This window comes from Equus caballus, chromosome 5 (assembly GCF_041296265.1).
Source record: "Equus caballus isolate H_3958 breed thoroughbred chromosome 5, TB-T2T, whole genome shotgun sequence".
NCBI lineage: Eukaryota > Metazoa > Chordata > Mammalia > Perissodactyla > Equidae > Equus > Equus caballus.
In genome coordinates this window covers 3,844,742-3,868,101 of record NC_091688.1, presented here as the reverse complement: position 1 = coordinate 3,868,101, position 23,360 = coordinate 3,844,742, and the positions used below count along the sequence as shown (strand labels likewise).

Below are 23,360 nucleotides of genomic sequence, written 5' to 3'. Positions count from 1 at the left end.
CTAATTAATTCAGAATATTAACTACAATTTCCATAAAATGAATAGGATGATGTTGATCGGGGTGAGATGGAGGGCTGTGATCATCTCTTCCCCTTGCCCCAGGACCTCAATTATATGTACACTAAAAACCGCTTCTTTCGACGTCCCTCATCCAGTAACTTCAATTTGGAGGAACACAGCCAAAACCGAAAGTTAATTTAAAATGTCTCCAGATAGACAAAATAGCTATTTTAAAGACTTGTACTTCATTCCTAGGCAAAACTTTCTGACCCTCTATCAAAAGTTAGAGCTCCCTTTTTTTTTTTTCGCTTTTTTTTAGGCGGAATATTCATGAGTCATGTGACTTCTAAATCCAAAACAGACTACATATCAAATTAAAAGGATAATGGGGGTAAAGTAGATTCCTAGAATCTGTCTCCCTGAGAGAAGCAAGAAGCGTCTATTGACAGCCTAGTACGGTGAAAGAGAGGAAATCTACCAAAAGTGGATACAAAAATTCAGAAACCATGGCAGTCTAGCCAGAATATTTCCGGAGAGTTCAGCCGTACCTATGTCAGGAGATCCTGAGGGCCTCATCATACTATGGTACAAAAGGTGGTCAGTGCTCATGATGACTTGGGGACACCAAAGAATGGTTACATTCATGTTCTTTCTCTGTTTAAGAAAGAAGCAAAGTGCACAGTGTATTTTGGCAGGCTTTCCATCAGAGAGATTAAAATGTTATCAATTTAAAGGACTGTTTCAATCATTTGGAGAATCGACTTACTTGGAATATCACATTTCCTAACAATGTGAAATAAGTAAGGATCTTCTTATTTATTATAATTGAATCCTCTTTTTTCTGTTAAAAAAAAAAAATAAGCCATGTAAACCATGATGGCATCATACACTCCAGATATCTCAAGAACCTACTGGCCTATGGGTACAAAGGAGGTCAAATTCTCATCCGTAATTCCAGACTTCCTATTCACAGCACCAAGCCCCATCACTGCAGGGCAGCAACACACCCCATTCGAAGTTGTCCTGTCATGTTCTTCTCTGTACGGAACCACCCTGCCAGCCAGAAGAACGTGGCCTCCTAGGGCTGTCACAGTCACAAGCCCCTGAGCGCACCAGCTTCTGGACCCCTGTGATCTCGCCATGCTGGGTGTTCAGCTGACATAGAGAGAGGGCATCTCACTCCACACTCTGTTGAAATCTGTCACCTGGCCCAGAAGCATCTCTGCTTGTGTCCCAAGTGCCACCTAGTACCTTAAGGTCTGGCTGGGGAATAGCCACCGTTCTTAACTCCCTTTCCTTTCTCTTTTGAGGTATCTACCCCAGACCTTCTCAAATGCCTCTCCCTAACATGCGTAGTCACGAATACAAACAGATTCCTGGAGCTGCCAGCTCGTGGGTTCAACAGACACACTTGCCTGGAAGCTGGACCTGGAATTTGGCTAGAGTATCATACCCCATAGTGTGTGTTTGAAATTCTTAAAAAAAAAAAATTATAAAGTAATGTTTTTGTTTTTGTTTTTTAATCATGGAAGCTTTCCCTGAAGCCAAATCTTTCTCAGAAACTCAGCTCCCTTCTTCCCTTTCGCCCTTTCCTGGGAACTGCCACGTTTCTTTAACCCACACAGCAGCATGCCAGGCTGAGGGCAGTCATTTGGTAAAATCTGACCATGACCCCTCTCCCATTATTATCTCTTTCACCAATTGGATTCTCAATTCATTCTTCACTATTTCACTATTCATCACTTCACTAAATACGTTTTAATCACTATTAAAAAATAGCATTTCGCCCTTCTCTAAAAGAGCATGCTCTTGGGCTCCCGCCTTGCCCACTGTCTCTGGCAGTCCCCATTCTGTCTCCACCAGACCGGACTCCGTGCTAGGTCAGGAGTGTGTGCCACGCAGGAACAGAGCTTGCTTGGACGTCATTCTGCGAGGGGAACTGCACGCTCAGTGTGGTCACTGCAGGCACAAGAATCCTGACCCCGTAGAGTTGGAGAACCCATCGTGTGCAGGGATCTCTCTCTAAAAACCCCTACGTTGAGTTTTGTTTCAGGACTTGAGGAAGACAGCCAAATGGATTAAGTGAGAATAATCAAACTCTCATTGTGGCAGAAACTCTGTATAATTTTCTAAACAATTATGCATACTTGTATAAACTGATCAAAAATAATGTTCTATGATTACTATAAAATGATTCTATTGTTAACTCTTTGGGAACTCCTCCTTAATGTGAGTAAAGGAGAATCTTGATCCTATCTATTCTGGTCCATCTGGATCCTCCTTATAGTCTGACAGATCAGTGTTTGGGCTCCTAGAGAGCATATAATAGCTTCTCATTGTAGTTTTAATTTGCATCTCCCTCCTGACAAGGTTGAGTAACTTTTAATATGTTTGTTGGTTATTTTTTGAAATGCCTTTTCAGGACTGTCACTCATTTTACTATTGCATTGTCTTATTGATTCGTAGGAGTGCATTATCTGTGAAACTTTTGTTGGCTAGATGTATTGTAAATATCTCCTCCCATCCTGTGGTTTGCCTTTTCACTCTCTCAATAACGTCTTTTGATGGACAGAAGTTCTTAGTTTTAGTGTAGTCCACTTTGTAATCTTTTCCTTTATGGGTAAGTTAGGGTGACCAATAATCCCAGTTTCCTAAAGGATTTCCTAGGACATGGGCTGTCAATGCTAAAACAAGGAGAGTCCCAGGGACTCCAGACAGGTTGGTCACCTTAGGCTGGTTGGCTCTTGTTATTTTGGGGGAGGGGTCCTGTCATGTCACAAATATATTTTCCAGTGTTATCTTCCAGAAGCTTTATTTTTTTATCTTTCACGTTTACGTCAAACATCTATCTGGAATTGACTTTTTGTGTGTGACATGAGGTAGGGGTCAACATTCCCTTTTTTCCCCGGATGGATGGGTACCAACTGACCCAGCACTATTTATGGAAAACTCCAACCTTTCTCCATCGCTTTGCAGTGACACCTTTGTCATAAGTTACGTGTCATAAATCAGTTGTGCAGCCTTGTGTCTGGACTCTTTATTGCGTTCCATTCATCTATTTGTCGCTGTCTGTGCCATATTACAGTATTCTATTTATTTAGCTTTATAATAGGTCATGATATCCAATAGCATAAAAGTCCTCTGACTTTCTTCTTTTTCCTTTAACTGCCTTGGCTGTTCTTGACCCTTTGCATTTCCATATAAATTTTAGAACCAGATTGCTAATTTCCTGAAAAAAAAAAAAGTGTGTTGCTGGGGCCGGCCGCGTGGCCGAGTGGCTAAGTTCGAGTGCTCTGCTTGGGCAGCCCAGGCTTTCACTGGTTCGGATCCTAGGCACTGACATGGCACCGCTCGTCATGCCACGCTAACGCAGCGTCCCACATGCCACAACTAGAAGGACCCACAACTAAAAATATACAACTATGTACCAGGGGGCTTTGGGGAGAAAATGGAAAAATAAAATCTTAAAAAAAAAAAAAAGTATTGGAATTTTGATTGAGGTTGCATTGAATCTCAAGGTTACTTTTGGGAAATTTGACATCTTTACAAAACTCAATATTCTGGTTCATGAATGGATTATACACCTATATATATTTAGGTCTTTTATTTCTCTCATCTACGTTTAATAACTTCCCCGAATAAGTTTTTTTGTCATTTTTTGCAGGGAAAGTTTTGCCCTGACTAACGCCTGTTGCCAATCTACCTCTTTTTTTCCCCTGCCCCAAAGCCCCAGTGCATGTTTGTACGTCCTAGGTGTAAGTCGTTCTGGTTCTTCTATGTGAGCCCCTGCCACACTATGGCTACTGACACATGAGTGGTGTGGTTCTGCGACAACGAAATGAACCTGTGCTGCCAAAGTGGTGAGCATCAACTTTAACCACTAGGCCATCAGGGCTGGCTCCTGAGTGAGTTTTTAAATAAACCTAAATTCCAAACCTAATGAATTAGAATCTCTAGGAGGGAGTGGTGGTTATGACTGGGAATAGTTTGGTGCATATTCTCCAGACTCGATTCAATGCTTAAACAAATATAAATGGGTGCATCTGTCAGCAGAGGGGATCTGGTCCTTTGAGATTTCAGTATAATTGCCTTAAGACTCCTAACTCATATTTTGTGCTAACTCCAATGCCTGTCCTTCTACTTCCCTCAATATAATATTGCAAATTCCTGGAAGCTTATGGTCACCTGGTGACTTCTGGCACTGAACCCTGCTCTCCCTGACCTCTGGATCTCACTTTTACCCCACTGCCAGGATCTCTTCTCTTCTTCACAACAACCTAAACAATCCGTGGGCCCCGCGGTAGAAGTTAACCCTTTTTCCTGTTTCCTCTCTTTATCCTGTGTTTCAAGTAACTTCACTCTACACCCCTAGACTCCACTCTGGCCCACCTTTACGTATCCAAAGACACACGTAGGTGCTCTGATAAAACAAAAACCATCCATTCTGAGTCTCACATTTTAGCAACAGAGTGGTGATGATTTAAAATTTCTGTTTCCTTTTTTTCTTTCTCACCACTCCTGCTTCCACAAGTTTCTATAAGTAGAAGGGACTAATTGGAGATAGTTGCTTCCCCATACATAAAAATTATTTTAGAAGTATTCCAGCTTTCAGAAGTGGAGGGCTTCTTATATACATATATACACAACACACACATCTATCTAAATGTGTATATATGTGTGTATATGCATGTATGTGTGTGTATACGTGTATGTTATTTTTAAACTAGTCTCCATGCTAAATTCAGTTACGGTCATTTTTAAAGCGGTTCTTCTGTGAGTTTCAGGTATGCGGTCATGTTATTTGCCCATAACAATAATTTAGAAAAGACAACAATTAAAGGAAAAAACTTTAGACTTTTAGAAAAGTGGTGAGCACTTTGTGGCTTGTGGGTGGATGCTTCTGACCTTGCATTTTGATCTAATTTCATAAAAAGACAGCAAGAGTTCCCCGCTTTGCTCCTTCCTTACTGGGTCTAGAAATTCATATTTATTGACTACACAGCAGCCCTAATTTTTTCCTGAGTTTATACCATTTTTATGAGGAGAGAAAAAAAACAAAGCCATTTTCATTTTGGAAAAAAAAACGAGAGTGGGGGTTGTAAACTTTTTATTTTATGCTTTTATATTGGTTCTTACATAAAAAGATTGCCTACCGCTGGTTTAGGATTCAGGGGTTAATTATATTCATTTGCATTTTTAAAAACACATTTGTGCCAGAAAATGCTCCAGAATGTCTTCCCTCTGTCCTAGGCAACTCTGCATACTCACAGCCTGGAGCTCTTCTGAAGTCGTTGATCCACAGCAGATCATTGCTTTCGGAGAAGATAAATTTTGCTACCAAAATGGGCCATCACAAAAGCAAGATTTGTGAATCAAGCTACTCTAAATGGATTTTTAACTAAGTTATATATTAGTAATTTCAACCTGCTTTATATACTCATACCCTTAAAATTTCCTTCCAGTGTAATTAAATGACTTTGCACTCCAAATGCAAGGAAAAGTATGTACTGATAATAACGTTGCAAAGGGGAGGTAGAAGGATGAGGAATATGGCGGAGGCAGAAGAAAACTGCTAAGGTTACAGTTTCAAAAGACTTTCTAATCTTTGGGGTGGAAATAGCAGAAGTATCCAGATCTTGAGCATTAGAAGCTTTCTATTTGAGGTGCTCAGAACTCTGACACAGATTACTCTGAAAAGTGTCACATATGCATTCCCACAGGGATTTGTGTAAATCTCATCTACACGATCAAGCACTGTACATGCATAATTTGACAATTTCAAATCTTAGCAAGAGTTAGGAGTACATTATTTTGAGTCATAGCATTTTTCCCTTATTGAATGTCATCCACACAGCATTAGCAGCTTTTGAGTTATGGCTCCCTTGAAATGTTTAAATTGCTTTAAGTAAAAAGAAGTTGCAACACCTCATTTGGTAAAGGAGGCAAACCTCGCTAAGAGAGGGCTTGTCTCCAGCTCTTACCTTTGTTGTAAAGGAAGATGGTGATCCAAGTGCAGGCGCCTATCTCTTGCACTAAAAACATGTTCTTTCTGATGCTTAAGGTTTATCGACCTTTTACTAAGATAGAAAGTAAGTCAAGGGGGCCAGGCCTGTGGCCGAGTGGATAAGTTTGAATGCTCCACTTTGGTGGCCCAGGGTTTCGCCAGTTGAGATCCTGGGCACGGACCTAGTACTGCTCATCAGGCCGTGCTGAGGTGGCATCCCACATGCCACAACTAGAAGGACCCACAACTAGAATATACAACTATGTACTGGGGGGCTTTGGGGAGAAGAAGAAGAAAAAGAAGAAGATTGGCAACAGATGTTAGCTCAGGCGCCAATCTTTAAAAGAAATAAAGTCAAAAGTCCTAACCTGTTTTTCAGCCTCAGAAACTGACATTTATAGATCACAGCTTATGAGTCATGTTTTTTGCTTTTTTTTCTTTTCCCATTCAGGAAGAGTTGCCCTGAGCTAACATCTGCTGCCAATCCTCCTCTTTTTGCATGTGAGCTGTCTCCATAGCATGGCCATTGACAGATGAGTAGTGTAGGTGCGTGCCTGGGAACTGAACTCAGGCCGTGGATGTGGAACACACAGAACTTAACCACCAGGCCACTGTGGCTGGCCCTGATTTTTATTTTATGACTGTTAACTCCTTTAAATTTTTCAACAACCCTAGAGAAAGTTATAGAGCCCACTTCATAGATGAGGAAACTGAGGCTCAGAGAGGTTGAGTGACAGCCCAAGGTTCACACATTAAAAGGTGAAGCCATGCTTCCAGTCCAAGTCAGTGTGTCTCCCCGACAGCTTCCCAGGCAGCCAAGGCGATCCTTGCTCTGTATTTTGAAACTGCTTTCATAGTATATGCTCACTTGAAAAATGCCAGGAGCATTTAGTGTGTGCTGTTAGAATAACAACTGTAGGTATGTTGGCAAGATACAAAGCACCATCAGCACAGAATTTTTCTGAACACAGTCTGCACAGTTTTCTGAAAGAATAGCTACAGTAATAGTAATAACAATAATGACATCTTAAATTTGTGCAACATAGAACAGTTGACAAACACTCTCACTTGTTGTCTGCATATAGTATAGATTATATAGACCTAGACACGTTCATAGATTTCAACTTGAATGCCAATTCCAATGACTGGTAGCAGCTGCCTGGAATTCTATACTGAAAAGAATCCTGAGGATCATTCTAGGATCAGTAGGAATCAGGGCCATGACTGATTCTTCGTGTCTGCCATGGCAAAGGAGTTAGGCGTTACGGCACATTAGTGATATGTTTCCTGTCTCTTATCTATTCTAGTCTACTCTTTCCACAAATGAACAGATGACTTGTCTCTGGTCACGTAAGCAGCTGAGCTGAAACCAAAGCTCATTTTCCTTCAATCCATTGTCATTGTTATTAAACCATGTTATAAGTGGAGACATTTAAATATTTTAATATTCAGGACTGGAATTTATTATAAAGTTTTGAGCTCAGTAATGTTTACTCTAGAACAAAATTAGATGCTTTCTCCAGCAAATGCAAATAAGACTTGCTACAATTTGTGACTCGTTATGTAGGAATGGCTGCAGGCTGGCAAGTGCTGGGTTGGGGGTAGGGGGGCGGTGTACATACTGCAGGTGGGACTAACGTGTGCCAGGCTAGCTTCAGCTGTTACCTAACTGACAATACCTAGAAAGTCCAAGAAACTCAAAACCCTATTCAAAGGCCAAGGACCTTTTGATAATGCCAGGGTAGCCTCAACATGGCTTTGGAGGTCACACCAAGTCTCTAAGCTGACACAGCAATAAGTGTGACCAATCTTTTAGCTCATTTAGAGTCTCCCTCCAGTGTTTGCAAGAAGCACATACAGTGTCTTGAGAATTTTACTAGTGTAGTGTTAATGCAACTTAGCATAAAAAGGTAAGTGAAGATTAGTAACTATACATATACAAGGAGTGACACAAGATGACCTTTGGGAATGATGGCAAAATCTACCAGGCTATTATGGCTCATTCAGAGTAAAAGTGGTACCGGCTGTAAAACCATTGAGTGCAATGAGACTGGTAAAGAATAGCTATACAGCAGAAAGCCTGTACCGTCCCCAGTGTAGGTCACGGGTTCAGAAACGGAGGCCACACTCTCCTCTGTCAGCAGCGTTATCTTTGAATACAAAAGACAAGGAGGGACATATTATGTAGTCAGCTGTGGCCATCAAAGGCCAAACAGCTTTTTCTTCCAGCTGGAGCAACCTGCTTGACTACACAATACCCAAGACCCAGGGCAGTTGAGAGGCAGGACACCCCACCCCTCTGCTTAGTCCCAGCCACCTCTGAGAGAGCAGCCGGGGATTTCTTAGAGCTTTACACTCTGCCTTTGTTGGCTGTTTCCAAGGTGACAAAGTGTTCTGTCCTTTGCTGTAAATAAAGACAGGAGCAAAGGGATCCAGCCCTTTCCTCCTCCTCCTCCATTAGCTTCTGTCTCGTTCAGTTGCATGCTTCTTGTGAGGGTGCGTGTGAAAGCCCTGTTCCCCAGAGTCAGGCCTTCCCAGGGTGTGCATTCGCTTGTTTGTTTTATGTGCATGTGGAGCCTTGCTGTCGGTCAGGGAGCCTTGTACTGGCACTCAAGGGCCTCTGATTCTCCCTCTTCTCACTCCTACCTTACTCCACAATGTCTTCTCATCAGGAGAGGAATAAATTAACATGCTGTTGAAGATTGTAATTTATGTTCCCAATTAGTCATTGAAAGGATTATATTTTCCCAAACTATTGGCATGTGACATGGTTTGGCCAAATGTACTCACAGAGGAAGTGACATATGCCATGTCTGAGCAAAGGGCTAACACATTGCACATTGCTGATATGTGATCAGGGCGAGAAACAAGACTTGGCAGTTGTGAGCTGCTGAGATTTGGGGGAATGTTTGTTACTACAGCGTAACCTCGCAAAAGCTGACTAATTAAATACGGGTGGCTCGAGACAGAGGGAGTAAACAAGAAAATGGGCCAGGTGGGAACTGCATCCAACTGGATGCTTTACACCAGCCCACCCTGGCCTAAAGGGCATAGCAGTGGTTGTGCTTGAAGTGACTCTTGCCTTCCAGGAATGCAGGTCCATAGCTGCTCGACTTTCCAATTTTTAAGAGCATATTAGGAATCCAGATTCTGATGTGAATTCTACCAGTTTTTCAACATTCAAACTAAATTGTCTAAATAATACAAATACTACAGCCCCAAATTGGGCATCAGGATCCAGTTTGTAAACTCTGTTCTATGTTAACCTAACATAGCAAAACTGGTCTGTTCATCCTTCTCCAACACCACTCAAATTCCCTCCTCCCTGCTGTTCCCTATGCTGTGCCCTCCCGTTCTTCCACTTGTCTCCTAAATTTCCCTCTTTCAAGGCCTTTGTCAAGTTTTCCTTCCTCCATTTCCCAACTAGACTATCCATTCTTGAACTTATAAATTCTATTGTAGTTAGCATTTTGCATGTCCCTCCTGTGTTATTTATCTTCTTAGACACACACTCCACCTTTGAAAGTCTATAAGCCTAGTGAGGACAGAGACCATAGTTTATACTTTTTGGCATCCTTAGTGCCTTGAAGACATAATAGGTACAAAATGAGTGTTTTTATGCAATAGCTTCTTGGTTCAGAGGAACACCACTGTCAATTATCTGCTTCTGAGGTTCTTGAAAACAAAGGATGAAGCCCAGAAGGAGCCAGATTCTCGGCATTTAATGACCTATTTTTCTCATACTAAAGGGTACAGCTCATTACAAAACAAATAAAATAATAACTCAGGTTTGAATGCCACACACACAAATCTCGTTAACACCTGGGCTTTTTTGTAGATTAAGTTCTGTCTGCAGTGATATGTAGTTAGGGATAGAATCCTGGAGTTAATCCCCTTCGGCTGGGATTGAGTTAAGCTTTATGTTGTCCGTCCTTCAAAGACCCCTATTATAGCTTGTTTTATGCCTCAACAACCAAAGTAAGTTAGGGCGTTCAGTTGAGTTCTTAAAGAAGGACATTTAATTTTTCAAACTGCTGGGACATCCTTTCCAGCGCTTTTTGGGGAGGGTCCTACCGTGTGCCACAGCCACTGCAGGGTTTTTGGTGAGCCTCAGTATAAGTTTGTGGAAAGATCAAATGAATTAAAGAAATGCTTTCATAATGCAGGTTTTACTTCTCCAGCAGAGAAAGATTAAACTCCCACCATTATCCTCTACTCTTTCGTAATTCAAATTGGTTTAACCCCTATAATTTTCACTGCTTTTGAAGTAATTCTGTACTAATAGTCCTCCTAATTTCTCTGAGAACCTAATTTAAACACTAGGAGAATCCAGTTCTTTAATTTGCAAGTACTTATAACAAGTGTTTTCTTATATTTTAAAAGTGTTATTCAATGCATATGCAAAAAAGGGCCAAATAACACCCAAAGGTATTAAACCAATTACTAGAAGATATAAGACCAGATTGGTGCTAGGAAAATAATATCAGAGTCAAAACAAATCACTTGGAAGTGAATCACTTCCCTTTGGCAACTGAAATTAATTTAAACAACCCCCCCCCAACCCCCATGGTTTTGTCTGACATTTCTTTCAAATGCCAATGAGCACCTCACTTTGTCAAATTAGACAAATCCAAGCTGCTGGTATTATGCGACTTTGAAGCCATATGGCCATATATCTAGGATGTTCCGGGACACTCTGATTTCATGTAATTTTAATCTTTTTAATAAATGCTATTTGTTAAATAAATAATGAAATATGAAGTCATTTTATATCATTGTAAGGCTTCATATAATTAAATTCACAAGTAAGAAAACATTCTCTATTACCATCCAATTTAATTCAACAAACATTTACTGACAACTTTATGATATGCCAGTTAGGTCAAGGGGATCTAGAGGTAAATATGAAATAATCCTACTCTCAAGGATATTACAAAGTAAACAATGAATTATAATTTGGTGATTCATGTGTAACAATCAAAAGACATTTCAACCCCAAGGGAGCATAGAACTTTATTTAGTCTGGAGGTGGGACAGTAGCAGGGGACACATCCCAGAAGAGGTGACTCCTTGGTTGGGTTTTAAAGGATGAATAGGAGTTCACTGGGTGCATCAGGGGGTGGCCCCTGGCATTCCAAGCAGAGGAATAGCCTGTATGTGTCTTGATTTCTTGTTTAGGAAAGTAGAATCATCCTATAGAGATAACAGAACCCAGAGCCTAAAAGAGAGCTATTGGCCTAATGATATTTATTGCCCTTCAGAAATGTCTCTGGAATTTTAATTTTGGCTTAAAATATTCTCCAGCTAGCCTCAGTTGGGAAGAAAATTTATTATTGGGTACAGTTTTGCTTGTTTAAAAACTGTAAAAATCACTTCTTGGATTTTATTTTTGTTGGTTGTGAACAAGAATGATCACTATTTTCGTATTCTTAAAAGAAATGCATATCCTGAACAATAATCGCTTTCAAACAGTCAAAGGAGAAGACGTCTCTCCTGGCATCTTCAGTTCTTCCTTTACCACGTGTACATTGGGTGGCCACCAAGCACAAGACGCTTGTTGGGCATTGTGTCAAGTGCCAAGTTGTATGTGACGTTTCTCCGTTCTTGAGGACTTCCCCTCCCGGAGAGAGAGAGGGAGGACCCCTTAGGGAAACGACCTGGATCTCTGCGCTCAGGGTGAAGACATCTCAAAGTTCACAAGATGCAGACAAACACTTCTGGCAGCTTTTTGGAGATCTCGGCCGATCCTGAGAAGCCTGCCAGCTCTCACCTCCTGATGTGATAGAGAGGGAGAGGAGACCCAGCTTCGGCAGGTGTTCCTTCACACCGTAGGGAGGACGATGAATCTCTCCCTGACTCGCTGTGAAAGGCTCCTAAAAAGCTGCGCGAGCGCAATTCTGGCTAAAAAGGAACTCAGGAAAAAATAGCCGAATTACTCGCCACATTTCCTTCTCCTCCCCCTTGTATCTTCTGGTGGCCCACGTCATCTCAGCAAGTGCACTCCCTGCTGCCTTTCTCCCCACCGCACCTCTTAACTGGTGTGTTTTTAGAGCCTGAACACAAGACAAGCTTAGTCCACTTCTATGGCACACAATGAATGCCATGAGCGAGCGGCCTTCCAACTGAGCTGAAACCTGCCTACTGGTGGGACCAAGACAAATCAGAAGGGAAAGCTTGGTTTGTTGGAAATCAATAGTTTGTAAATTCACAGAGCATGTTTTCTTTTACAAGACACTTGACACATCGGACATTCGCTCTCATACATTTATAAAAAGAAAAGAATAGCCTATCCACAGTGTTGATGGTGAGGGTGCTGGGGCAGAGAGAGAGGGAATGATCTGAACATAATCTGGAGTTGGCGATAGCCCAGTAGTCCACTACCTGGCCATGATCTCAGATGTGAAGGAGAATCTGAAAGTTTGGAGAAAGATAGTTTCTTCCAGGCTGAAAGCATACAACATGCCCTCCTAACCAAAAGGAGAGTCTTCTGCTGTACAAACCCAAAGTAACTAATAATTGCAAGGGCCTCTATACAGTAAAAATGCACCAGAATAGGGCTTTGATGGAATGTGTCCTTGAGAACTTGGAAAGAGAAAATGAAGTGTCTCTCATCGAAGAGGAAAATTAGGATGATCTGGTTATTTTAAACAAGCTACTTAGACTTTAACATATGCTTTTACCCCACCCCCACATAATGTATTCTGAAAAATCTGCGTGGAAAGTAGACATATAAGAGAGAATAAATGGATTTATGTGTATAATGAGAGTTTCATTTTCAGAGTATTAAAAATCTCCTAAAGACCATAATTTCACCCTGCCTTTTAGACAGAATCTTTAATGATCTATTTTAAGCATTTTATTTTGATGGGGTTTTTTCCTTCATAATTTAACACATTGAATTGTGGGGTTTTTTTATGTTGACTACATTAAGTTCAATGAACATCTGTTTTAGGCTAAAGACTAACCCCTTCAGCACAATGATTTTCATCTTTGTCTCAAGTCTGTTAAATTAATGAGAACTTTGACTTCTATCATTAATAAAAGCACTTTCCTTCTCTGTTCTCCAGTCATTAAAAAACTTTTTATGTATGTCAAAGTAAAACGTGTGTACATATATACTCAATAGTACTATAAGTTTTAGAATTTAAAAAATATACCCATATGCCCCATCTCTCCCCATTCCAATGCTTGCTCCCAGTGCCAACCATATAAAAATCTTTTAGCTATGTCTTCTGGTTTTTTTACTCCTACATTTCCAAATATGTTTAAACTGTTAATTTTTTCCAATTTTTCTATTTTATTTTCTGTAAAGATTGGCCCTGAGCTAACATCTGTTGCCAATCTTCTTTTTTTTCTTCTTCTTCTTCTTCTCCCCAAAGTGCCCCGGTACATAGTTGTATATTCTAGTTGTAGGTCCTTCTGGTTGTGCCATGTGGGATGCCACCCCAGCATGGCCTGATGAGTGGTGCCATGTCTGCTCCCAGGATCCAAACTGGAGAAAACCTGGGCCCTTGAAGTGGAGCACAGGAATTTAACTGCTCCGCCATGGGCTGGCCCCCAATTTTTTTTATTTTAGACATTATTTCCTTCAAATGATAGAAGAGGAGGATTGAATTTCCTTGCCACTCTCCCCCGTCCCCGGCCACCATATACATCTTTCCTCGTTTTCTGTCTACCAGTAGAGCTATGTCACTATTATTTTAATTAAATCAATGTTCAGAATTATACTAACCAACATAAAAATCAGAATTGACATTTTATTGCTAGGTAGACACATGTCACAGTTGAACCACTGAGTCAACTTTGAGTTTATTTACTGTCAGGTACTACATTTTTTCCCAGGTACTATCTTGGTTTATGTTTGCTTAGTTTTCCAGGTAATTGTTACTAATTCATCCCCAAACTTTCTAAGAGGAATACAATAGTCTTCTCAGTATGGTCAACATCAGTAAGTTGATCAGTTTTATGTTTCTTCCTATTCTTGAATCTCTCCCTCCAGGGTCCTCGCCATCCGTCCGCCCCGCACCGCTTGCTCTTGAAGCCCACCATCCTGGGGCTTCCCTTTCCAGCAGCCCGAGAAGCCCCTCGCTCCGCTCCTGTGCTGTGTCCTCTCCTTGCACGAGCCCACATTTTCCTCTTGCTTGGCTTATCTCCTCATTCTTTTGGAACAAATTCACCAGTAGCTTCCAGAGGAAGTGTACACAAGAAATACTTTTTATTTTATTTTTTGAGACCATAACCAGTCTTAATTCTACCCTCTAACTTAATTAAATATTTAGCTGGGAATAAAAATCCAGGTTGGAAATAATGTTCTCTCAGAATTTTGAGGCATTGTTGCAAAGCCTTCTAGCTTTCAGCATCGCTTTTGAGAAATACAATTCCTGATCCTTCGAATCTTTCTTATTTTTTCTCCCTGAAAATTTTTCAAATCTTCTCTTTCCCCCTATTGTATGGGAAGTTTTCTTTTATTATTTTATTGATAATTCCTCTCCTTTATTCTTTCTTCATCTTTTTGGAATCTTTTTGTACCTCACAGATTAATCTAAATTCTTGTCTTTTTTCTTCTATTTTCTATTTGTTTGTCTCTTTTCTTCCACACTCTGTAATATTTTCTCAAGTTGGTCTTCCAACTCTTCCATTGGGCTTTTAATTTTGGGTTTTATTATTTTATTTCTCATTTTCTAAACATTCTTTTTCCATGACATCATATTCATATTTAATAGATGCAAAATATTTTTATATGTCTGAACATGTTATTTATACTTATTTTGAAATTTACTTATGCTCCCTGAATTGTCTTTCTTTCTTCTAAGATCTCTTTTTTTTTGCTTATTTTGTTTTTTTGTCTTTAGAGTTATAGGATTTCCTCGAATATCTGGTAGTCAATTCATATTTAACAATGAGACACTGAAAATCTGATTGAAAGTTCTATGTGCACAGGCAGAATTGTTAACTAATGTGCTAACCATAAGAAACTACTGTTCATTGGGAGACCCCCAAATGTCAGTATCCGTAGGTCTTTTTTCTTGGGATGGTCAGTTTCCCCAGAGGGGAATCTTCTCAACTTCTTCTGAGAGTGGTGGGTAGGTCCAAGATATATGTCTAGGTGGTAGCATTCTGGGACTCAAGCAAAGAATATGGGGGTGCCTACCATTCAGTCGGATGACTTTCAGTTAATCCCTCTGTTTTCAATTTGGTGCCTTCCCCCTACCTTTAGCAGTGCTAGGTGTCCCTAAGTTCAGAGATGCTCTGCTTCTATCCCTGGGCAGCAACGACTTCCTTGCTGTTGGGGTCAGGGAGGGATGCCACACAGCTACTTAGACCGAAGGAGGAAACCTGGGCGTCTGACTGCTCTTTATATAGACTTTCAACCAATATCCTAGTTGAGCGTTCCATCCCACGTTTAAGCCTTTACAACTACCTGTTGTCTTGAATTCCTTAATTCTGTCAGTAGAATAAGTATGCTCTTTTGGTAAATTCTCTCTTCTGCTAAGTCAGAAACCACTCATTGCTTCATTGTCCCTCTTCCAAAAGTTTATTGATATCTCTAAACTGTTGTCATCTTCTGTTCCTTTTTCTTTTTCTTTGTTTGTTTATACCTTTTTTTTTCAGTGTTATTTTAGTTGGGTTTTAGGAGGAAACAGAGATGAAAAGTTGTGTTCAAACACTCAGGTTTAAGTAGAAGTCTCTAATGTTCTATTTTTTATAAAATAACAAAAAATTCAAATAATTGACAACCAAAACAATTGCAGAGCCAAAAATGCTGCTGTTGGAACTGAATGAAGTGGCTGGCAGGCACCGCTCCCATCTGAGAGTTTGAAACATCCTCCTGTTAGCAGAGTACACGTGTCTGAATTCCACATATGAAAGGCTGAATGGATGAGTATGTCAGCTGCAAGAAAGCCACACAAAGTAGGTCATAATCAGCAAATTATGCCAAAATAATGTATTTCCATGACTGAGTGATGGGTCATATAAAGGGCAAGAAACAGATATACAATGAAAATTGGGATTTTATTAAGTTTTTCTTATAGCCAAACTAGGAAGATGTGGTTTATCCAAGTTATACTGAACATTTTAATATGTAGGAACCCTCCAAAATAGTTCCTTTACTTTTGAAAAACTATATCTCATATTTCTAAAAAAATCTACAAACATTAAAGAAGTAAAACAAAAAACAATATTTCATCACTTGGAAATGTTTTAGACATTTTTTCATGTAAATAAATATAAATATAACCATTTTTAATAGTTGAAGGATATACCATTGTATTATGTACTATAATTTACTTAACAACCTATAGCCAGATTATTTCCAAGTTTGGGGATATTATAAACAAAATCATAATGAAAAACTTTGGGCATATACACTCTTGCTCAGGATTTCTAGCAAATGTAGCTAATGTACTCTAGGATATCTATTTATTGAGAAAATGCACAATGATCAAAATCTCATATGAAATTAGCAATAATCTTAAATGGACTTGTGATTTATTACTCATAATAGCCTTCAGGTACATTAAAAAAATAGAAATATGCATATATATAAAATATTATTTATAAAAATCTGCAAACAATGGGAGCTATATAGAAATCTAAGAATAACTCCATGCTCGTGCATCCTCCCCTCCCCCCCAAAATCTAATGACACATTAGTTTGGAATTATTGGGGAGACTGTGTTAGAGGGTATCCAGTTGGTTTGAAGCCATCAACAAAAGCAGGTAACGTTAAGGACTGCCCACAGAGCTTGACTCAGGCATCGAAGATCTTCATCAACGATTTAGATGATGGGCTTTTAGTGCGCTCATCACTTTTCCAGAGGATAAGTTGAGTAGCGTTGTTTGTGAAGATTTGAATAGAAGGCAATATTATCTTCTAAAAATGGAGAGGAAAATGTCTACTGAATAAGGAAGCAAACTCCTTATAAAAAGCAGACATAACATAAGAGAAAGGCCTGATGGTTTTAGTGGGCCACAAGCTGCAAGAGGGGTGTTCTTTTTGAGATAATCATGGTAACAGGATATAGTAACAGGAGTAACATGTTCAAGGCCAAGGTGTAACCCATACTGGATGGTTTTCCAGTGGCCCAACAGGGGCTAGTGGTGTGAATTTTTACCAGTATACCTGATGCTCCTAAAGAAACACATAGTCAAAATAAATTAAAACTAATCATTTAATGTATTTCCATATGCACAATGCCTTCAGTGATGGGTTTGATTGTAATTGGTTATATTAATTGATTCTCACTGCTTTCTACAAATTGTACAAATCAGTATTTTAAGCTAAATACTCTCTCTCTTTTGTTCATTTGCTTGTTTGGTTAGTTGTATTTTTCCCCTCCAGGCTGATGATAGCATCTAGCTCTGGATGGCTCCTGCTGCCTAACTCCCTGGATGCTTGCACTGCCAGCACATGTGAAGATCCTTTAACCAAAGCTCATAGGTAAGTGATGCAGAAACAATGCTGAGTTGCCAAATTGCCCCAGCCCCTGGATTTTACTGCAAATTTATGTTAAATCAAGAGGTACTAAAACTAGTAGGCCCTCCCAGCCTACCTCATTTTGGGATAAGAGCTTCAATCAAATTTCGCATTCATCCTACCCCAGGGAAAATCAGTGTCCAGCTGGGGCTGGATGGATGCAGGCCGCTGGTTCCAGAAGCTGCCTTAGCACAGCACAGCCTGACCTGAAGAAGCCAGAGGTTCCCTGGTAGCTCCAATGACTTCTGGGGACTGGAGCAGCTGGTGCACTGCTTATCCTTCTGTGTTCAGCCCAGGCTAAGAGGAGAGACTTTGACTACCAGAAGGGAGGCTGAGGTGGGGTGGGGTGCAGGGCTGTATCTTGTGGGTCTGCTCCCAGGCAATATATAAGTGAAGGAACTCATCATAGCCCCTGATCTGTGGGTAGCTCCCTCTGGGAACTTGGTTTTGCCTCTCCACCACTCTGAGCCTCAGCTTTGCTTTCTCTTAGTGTGAATGAGAATGCCCTCTTTGAGGCAACGTTTTTGGAGGATGAAATTGAATAATAATAGTAGCTAAATCTACTGAGTATTTACTACATGTTTTCATGTCCTTCTCTGCTAATTTGAACATCTGTGTTGGCTCTGGAGCGGGCCAGTCAACTTCAGTTGATTGATTATTCTCCTCAATCTGGGTCGTGTTTTCCTGCCTCTTGGCCTGCCTAGTAATCTTTCGTTGGACACCACACGTTGTGAATTATATACTGTTGGGTGCTAGATATTCGTGTATTACTATAAATCTTCTTGAGCTTTGTTCTGGGATGCAGTTACTTGGAAACAGTTTGATTTTGGGGGGGTCTTGCTTTTATGATTTGTCAGTCGAGTCCAGAGCAGTGCTCAAGCTAGTGCTGATATTCCCCGCTCCTGAGACAAGACTTTCCTGAGGGCTCCACCCAGTCTGGCTGACAAATCACAATTCAGGCACAACTCCTGGTCCTGTGTTAGGACCAGACTCTGTTCCCTCTAAGCCTTGCAGAAGGTTCCTTCCCCGTGTCCAGGGTCCTGATCAGCATCCTCCCTCTGCAGATCTCCAGGATTCTCTTTCTGTGCAGCTTTCTCCTCTCTGGTATTTTATCCTCTGCACTCTGGCTGCTTTGATCTCCCCGGACTCAGTCTGTCTCCTCAACTCCAGGAAATCACTGGGCTCTGCCTCAGTTTCCCCTCCCTGTGTCACAGTCTGGAAACCATCTCAAGGCAGGAAGTGATGGTAATTGCAGGGCTCATTAATTTCTTTCCCGTTTCCCAGGATCATGGTCCTTCATTACCTGATATTCAGTGTCTTGAAACTGTTGTTTGACATATTTTTTTCTCTTTTTTGTCGCTGTTTCAGACAGGAGGATGAAATCCAGTCTCTGTTACTCAATCTTCGCCAGAAGCAGAAGTCAGAACTTAAATTTTGAAGTCACCTAGATTTGGGTTAAATTGCTGACTTTGTTCCTTAAGACTCGTGTGACCTCAGTCAAATTATATAAACTGCCTGAGCTTCAGTTCGTTTTCTGTTAAATGGGGTAAGCAAACTTCCTCAATATGGTGCCACAAGGGCAGAATGAGAAAATGTGTCTAGCATATAGTATGTGTTGAAAAAAGAGAAGGTAACAGCCAGGAAACATGGAAGAGAAAGTCACTCTTGAAGAGAGACTGAGAAGTGAATCAAGTAACAGAGATGAAGTAGAGAGAACCAGGGAGGGACCCCCTGGGTGGAGGAGATGGGGAAGAGATGTGGGGAAGTACACAGCCGGGGTGGAGAAGGAGAATGGAGGAACGAGGTGGCAAAACAGAGAAGAGGAGGAAAGGGAAGCAATTTTGTAGCCACACAAGATTGTGTGGTTTGGGCCCTGCACAGAGGTGCCCAGCCCACGGATGGGTAGGGCTTAAAATCTAACCTGAGCTCAGCAATCCAGCTGTCTTGCCAGAGGAAGGCACATTTACCTCCTCCCAGAGCTCCTCTGCCATCAAGCTGTGGCCGATGGGGCTGCATTTGCCCAGAAGAGTGTTTTCCTAATTTGTGCAAAGGAGTTGTACAGGCTGTGAGGCCCCATCTACAAACACTGGATAGTGTCAGGAAATTTGTCAGCTTCAAGTGAAACATCTCTCTCTTCTCTAGGAACTTTGGACAGTAAAGAGCTTAATGTCGTTTATTCATTCATTTATTCACTTGTCCATTCATTCAACAGACAGTATACCTAGCCCCACTATGGGCCACGAACTGTGCTGGGGGCTGGGGTTAAATGACGAACAGGACACAGTGTCTGCCTTCCAGAGGAGAGGTGGTCACAGACTGTGTGCTGCACACATTGAGGCTGGCAGCAGAGGAGAGGAGCAGAGTCGAGGTGGGGACTGAGACCACCTGGGCTGTAGAGCCAGCCCCAGAAGGCTGGCCGGCCAGCCAGGTTCCAACCACCAAAGGGACGGATCACCTCTGGCCTGCGCTCCCGATGACCCTCACTCTCTCTCCCTCCTATCAACCTGGGGGAGACACATGCTGGCATTAGGTTAGGGGGTAGCAGGGCCAGACTGGTGAGCCTGAGGAAGGTGTCTGTCCCCCAGTGTTGGCTGCTTTCTTTAGAATGTCGGGCTCTCAGTGCTTGGCGCCAACTCTGGGTTCCAGTCAACTTCCAGTACATTCTTCCCATGGGTGCAATGTTAAATTATCACAAAATTTGTTGAATAGATAAATAATCATATGATATAACATGCAAAATCACAATAGGATATAATGGAAAGTAAACCTCCCAGCTACCAGTTCCCTTTCCCAGAAGCAACTATTATTACCTGTTTCTTACATGTCTTTCCGGAGATTCTCTATGCATAAGGAAGCAAATATGTACACATATACATGCAGATGCTTTTTTAACACAAATGCTGTATAGGGTTCCAGCCAGCTCGTACTTACATACAATATGAGAAAAGAGGGAGAGAGGTCAAATGCCCGCGGTCCTGGGTCACTGTTTTTGATCCCTTGGAAAGTCCTGCATCCACCGCCACCTCTTCAGATGCCTGCTTGAAACCTTTGCATCTGACTTTGAGGCCTTGTGACCCAGACTCTAGTTCTCAGCATCTTGCGAACTTCCTGTCCAAGCCTGCGCTCCCCAGCCTTCTGGGATGTGGGGAAGTTTACCCCAAGCAAGGCAAACCCTCCCCACTCCTGTGCCCAGTGCCCTTGCATGTGTGTTGTGATGGAAGTGAAACCTCGCCGTCTCACAGGCTGTGCTGAGAATGTAGAACTCCATTTTTATCACTGCCTAAAAACGCTAGTGACCTTCTTGCAGACATTCTCTGGGGTTCACGTGATCAGTGTGTGCTTCATTGTGGATTCAGCAGCATCATTTGAAAACACACTCTGCCACAAGGACGCCGACACTGAGGCCATAGCATGCATTGTCTGTGCCTCTGTACAAACCACAGTGGGCCAACTGAGGGCAGATTAATTTTCAGCCTTAATAACTATTCACACTTATTTAAAGTTTAATACCTGAATACAAGTTTTGTTCAAGACAAGACTCAACGCATAATCTTGTTGACCAATTAGACATTCTTAGACAGTTATTATAACAAAACTTTCACCTGAAAGTGAAATTTTTACAAATTATAAAGTGACTGCTTGGTTTTTCACAATGAAAATAGTAGAAATTTTTTCCAGGGTTGTTTAAAATCCAATGTGCTAATTTAGCTTGTACTAAATAAACAATGTTAGATAAAAATGCTGGCTTGAAAAGCTTCAAAATTTGTTTTCTCTGTTTCCTTTGTTCTTAATTTTTCTGTTTATCCCTGTTTCTTCTACCTATCTCCTTTCTTCTGCTTTTCACAGAATTTTGGAAAAGAGTTTGAAACCTTGGAAAAGATCTTGCAGGGTTTTTTTTTAACTTTTTTTTTTTTCAAATAACCCCCCTCATCAGAATCCCCTGGGATGGGTTTTGAAAAATGTTGACTCCTTGGCCCTATCTCTGGAAAGTTTATTTCAGTAGGTCTAAGATGTGACCAGGAAGTCTGTACTTTTAAAAACTTTCCGAGTAATTTCAAGGGCACTTTCCAGCATATGACGGGCTCAGCTCATCGATTCGCTTGTTCACATGTGTATATAGATCACATTTGTGAGTCAGCCTCTATTCTAGGTGCCTAGAATAAATCAGAAAACCAAGCAGACAAAATTCCTGCCCTTGCACAGCTTACATTGTAGCATTTATTAAAACAAAACAAAACAAAAACCCACCCAGACCTCTGCACTGTGCACCCACTGAGATTGCACCCATAAACTCTGTCAACTCTTCTGCAAATGTCTGTGCCCTGGGCATAAGGGAAACCAGATTAAATGTGGAAGGGTAAGAGCGTGAATCCTCTGTACAAGAGCCCTCAACCATTTCCTCCCGCCCTGTGCTGTCTTCCTGGAGAACTTGCCTTCAAGCCCCTTCTCAGAATTTCTGCTCCCGCAGGTCCTGCTGAATGGGCCCTGAGCCACGTGACTCCCGCCATAGCCAAGGTGCTTGGACCAGGGGTGGATACATGATCAAAACTGGGCCAATCTAATTCTTCTTCTGGGAGTTTAGCACATGCACGTAGAAAATTCAGTGGAGTTGCTAATTCAAATGCCTGTAAGGGCCAAACAGGTAACACAATGAGCGATGCTAGCCAGGTGCAAGGAAACCAACAGCACAACGTCTAGGGTAGGCTGCATCTGACCGATGATCTTGGGGTCAGGGATCCTGCCATGAACTGAAAGTTTGTGTCCCCCCCAAACTGATATGTTGAAACCCTAATCCCCAACGTGATGTATTTGGAGCTGGGAACTTTGGGAGGTAATTAGGTCCTAAGGGTGGGGAGTCCTCATGAATGGGATTGGTGTCCTTATAAGAAGAGACACGAGAAAGCTTGCTTCCTCTCTCTCTCCCCACCATGTGAGGAAACCAGGAAGAGGGCTGTCACCAGAGCTCAACCACGCGGGCACCCTGATCTCAGACTTCCCAGCTTCCGGAATTGTGAGAGATAATGTTTTTTGTTTAAGCCACCTAGTCTCTGGAGTTCTTGTTATAGCAGCTGACTAAGACAGGTACAGTACAGAGCGGGGAGAACAGGGGCGCGGTGCCAGGCACACACTCTATGCAGAGGGATGGTGTTACTCAACTCCAGCCGGTTGTTGCTGCATGGAAGGCCAGTGTGCGAAGTTTTCTGATGTTTACAGAAGAAGATAAAATTTCAGGTTTTTATATGACATCTCACAATTTAACAACATTGAAATTACTTTTCATTAAAAAAAAAAAGTACGTCCAAAGCAAACTCATTTGCAGGCCATATCTGCTATAGAACACCAGTTGGCAAGCCCTGCCTGCTCCAGCCCGTCTGTGAAACAAGCACAGAGCAGTGTGGACAACCAGTGACCAAGGCTTCTATGTTTGGTCCATGTGTCCAGAGAAGCAGAGATAGCCAAACTGCAGAGAAAGAAGGGTGGCAATGACAAAAGCAGAGATTTTTTAAAAATGTGGTATAAAGACACCTCGATTCCTGATGGCCCTCTAGTTTTTTATTCCAGATTATCACTTCTGGACCTTGCGTTCTCCAGGACACCCCTATTTTCTTATAGTAAACCACCTTTTTTGCTTAAGCTTCTGTTAAGTACACACAATCACTGATAAAGGTTGTGGGTGTCTGTTCTCTTCTTCCTAGTTCAAAGGGCAGTATTATTACTCAGCATTAGTATAAATAACATTGACTCCTCCGTGTGTCAGTTGGTTTGATATACGTCGGGTGCATCATATGATCTTAGCATGTGGTTTTAATCTATTAAATCGAACCGATGTTTATCTAGACCAGTGGTTTCCAAATCAGGCTGTGCATCAGTATCATC

At 41.4% G+C, this 23,360-nt stretch overlaps 2 long non-coding RNA genes across 3 annotated transcripts in view; one reads left to right on the top strand and one right to left on the bottom strand.

Annotated features, from left to right (window-relative positions):
* The window catches only part of LOC111773438 (uncharacterized), a 29,733-nt gene extending 10,725 nt beyond the window's left edge, over positions 1–19,008 (top strand). Inside the window, exons 2-4 of one of the 2 annotated variants that reach the window (XR_002807819.2) lie at positions 15,757–15,916; positions 17,330–17,447; positions 18,852–19,008. This is a non-coding gene — a long non-coding RNA (uncharacterized lncRNA). Of the gene's footprint in view, positions 1–15,756; positions 15,917–17,329; positions 17,448–18,851 lie in introns of those variants that run through there. The other variant, XR_002807820.2, reaches the window with a different exon arrangement.
* Positions 14,803–20,625, bottom strand: LOC138924200 (uncharacterized). Its single transcript, XR_011438957.1, has 2 exons — positions 20,415–20,625; positions 14,803–15,896 (listed from the first exon to the last, which is right to left on the bottom strand). It is a non-coding gene; the product is annotated as an uncharacterized lncRNA (long non-coding RNA).
* Positions 20,626–23,360: the final 2,735 nt, after the last annotated feature.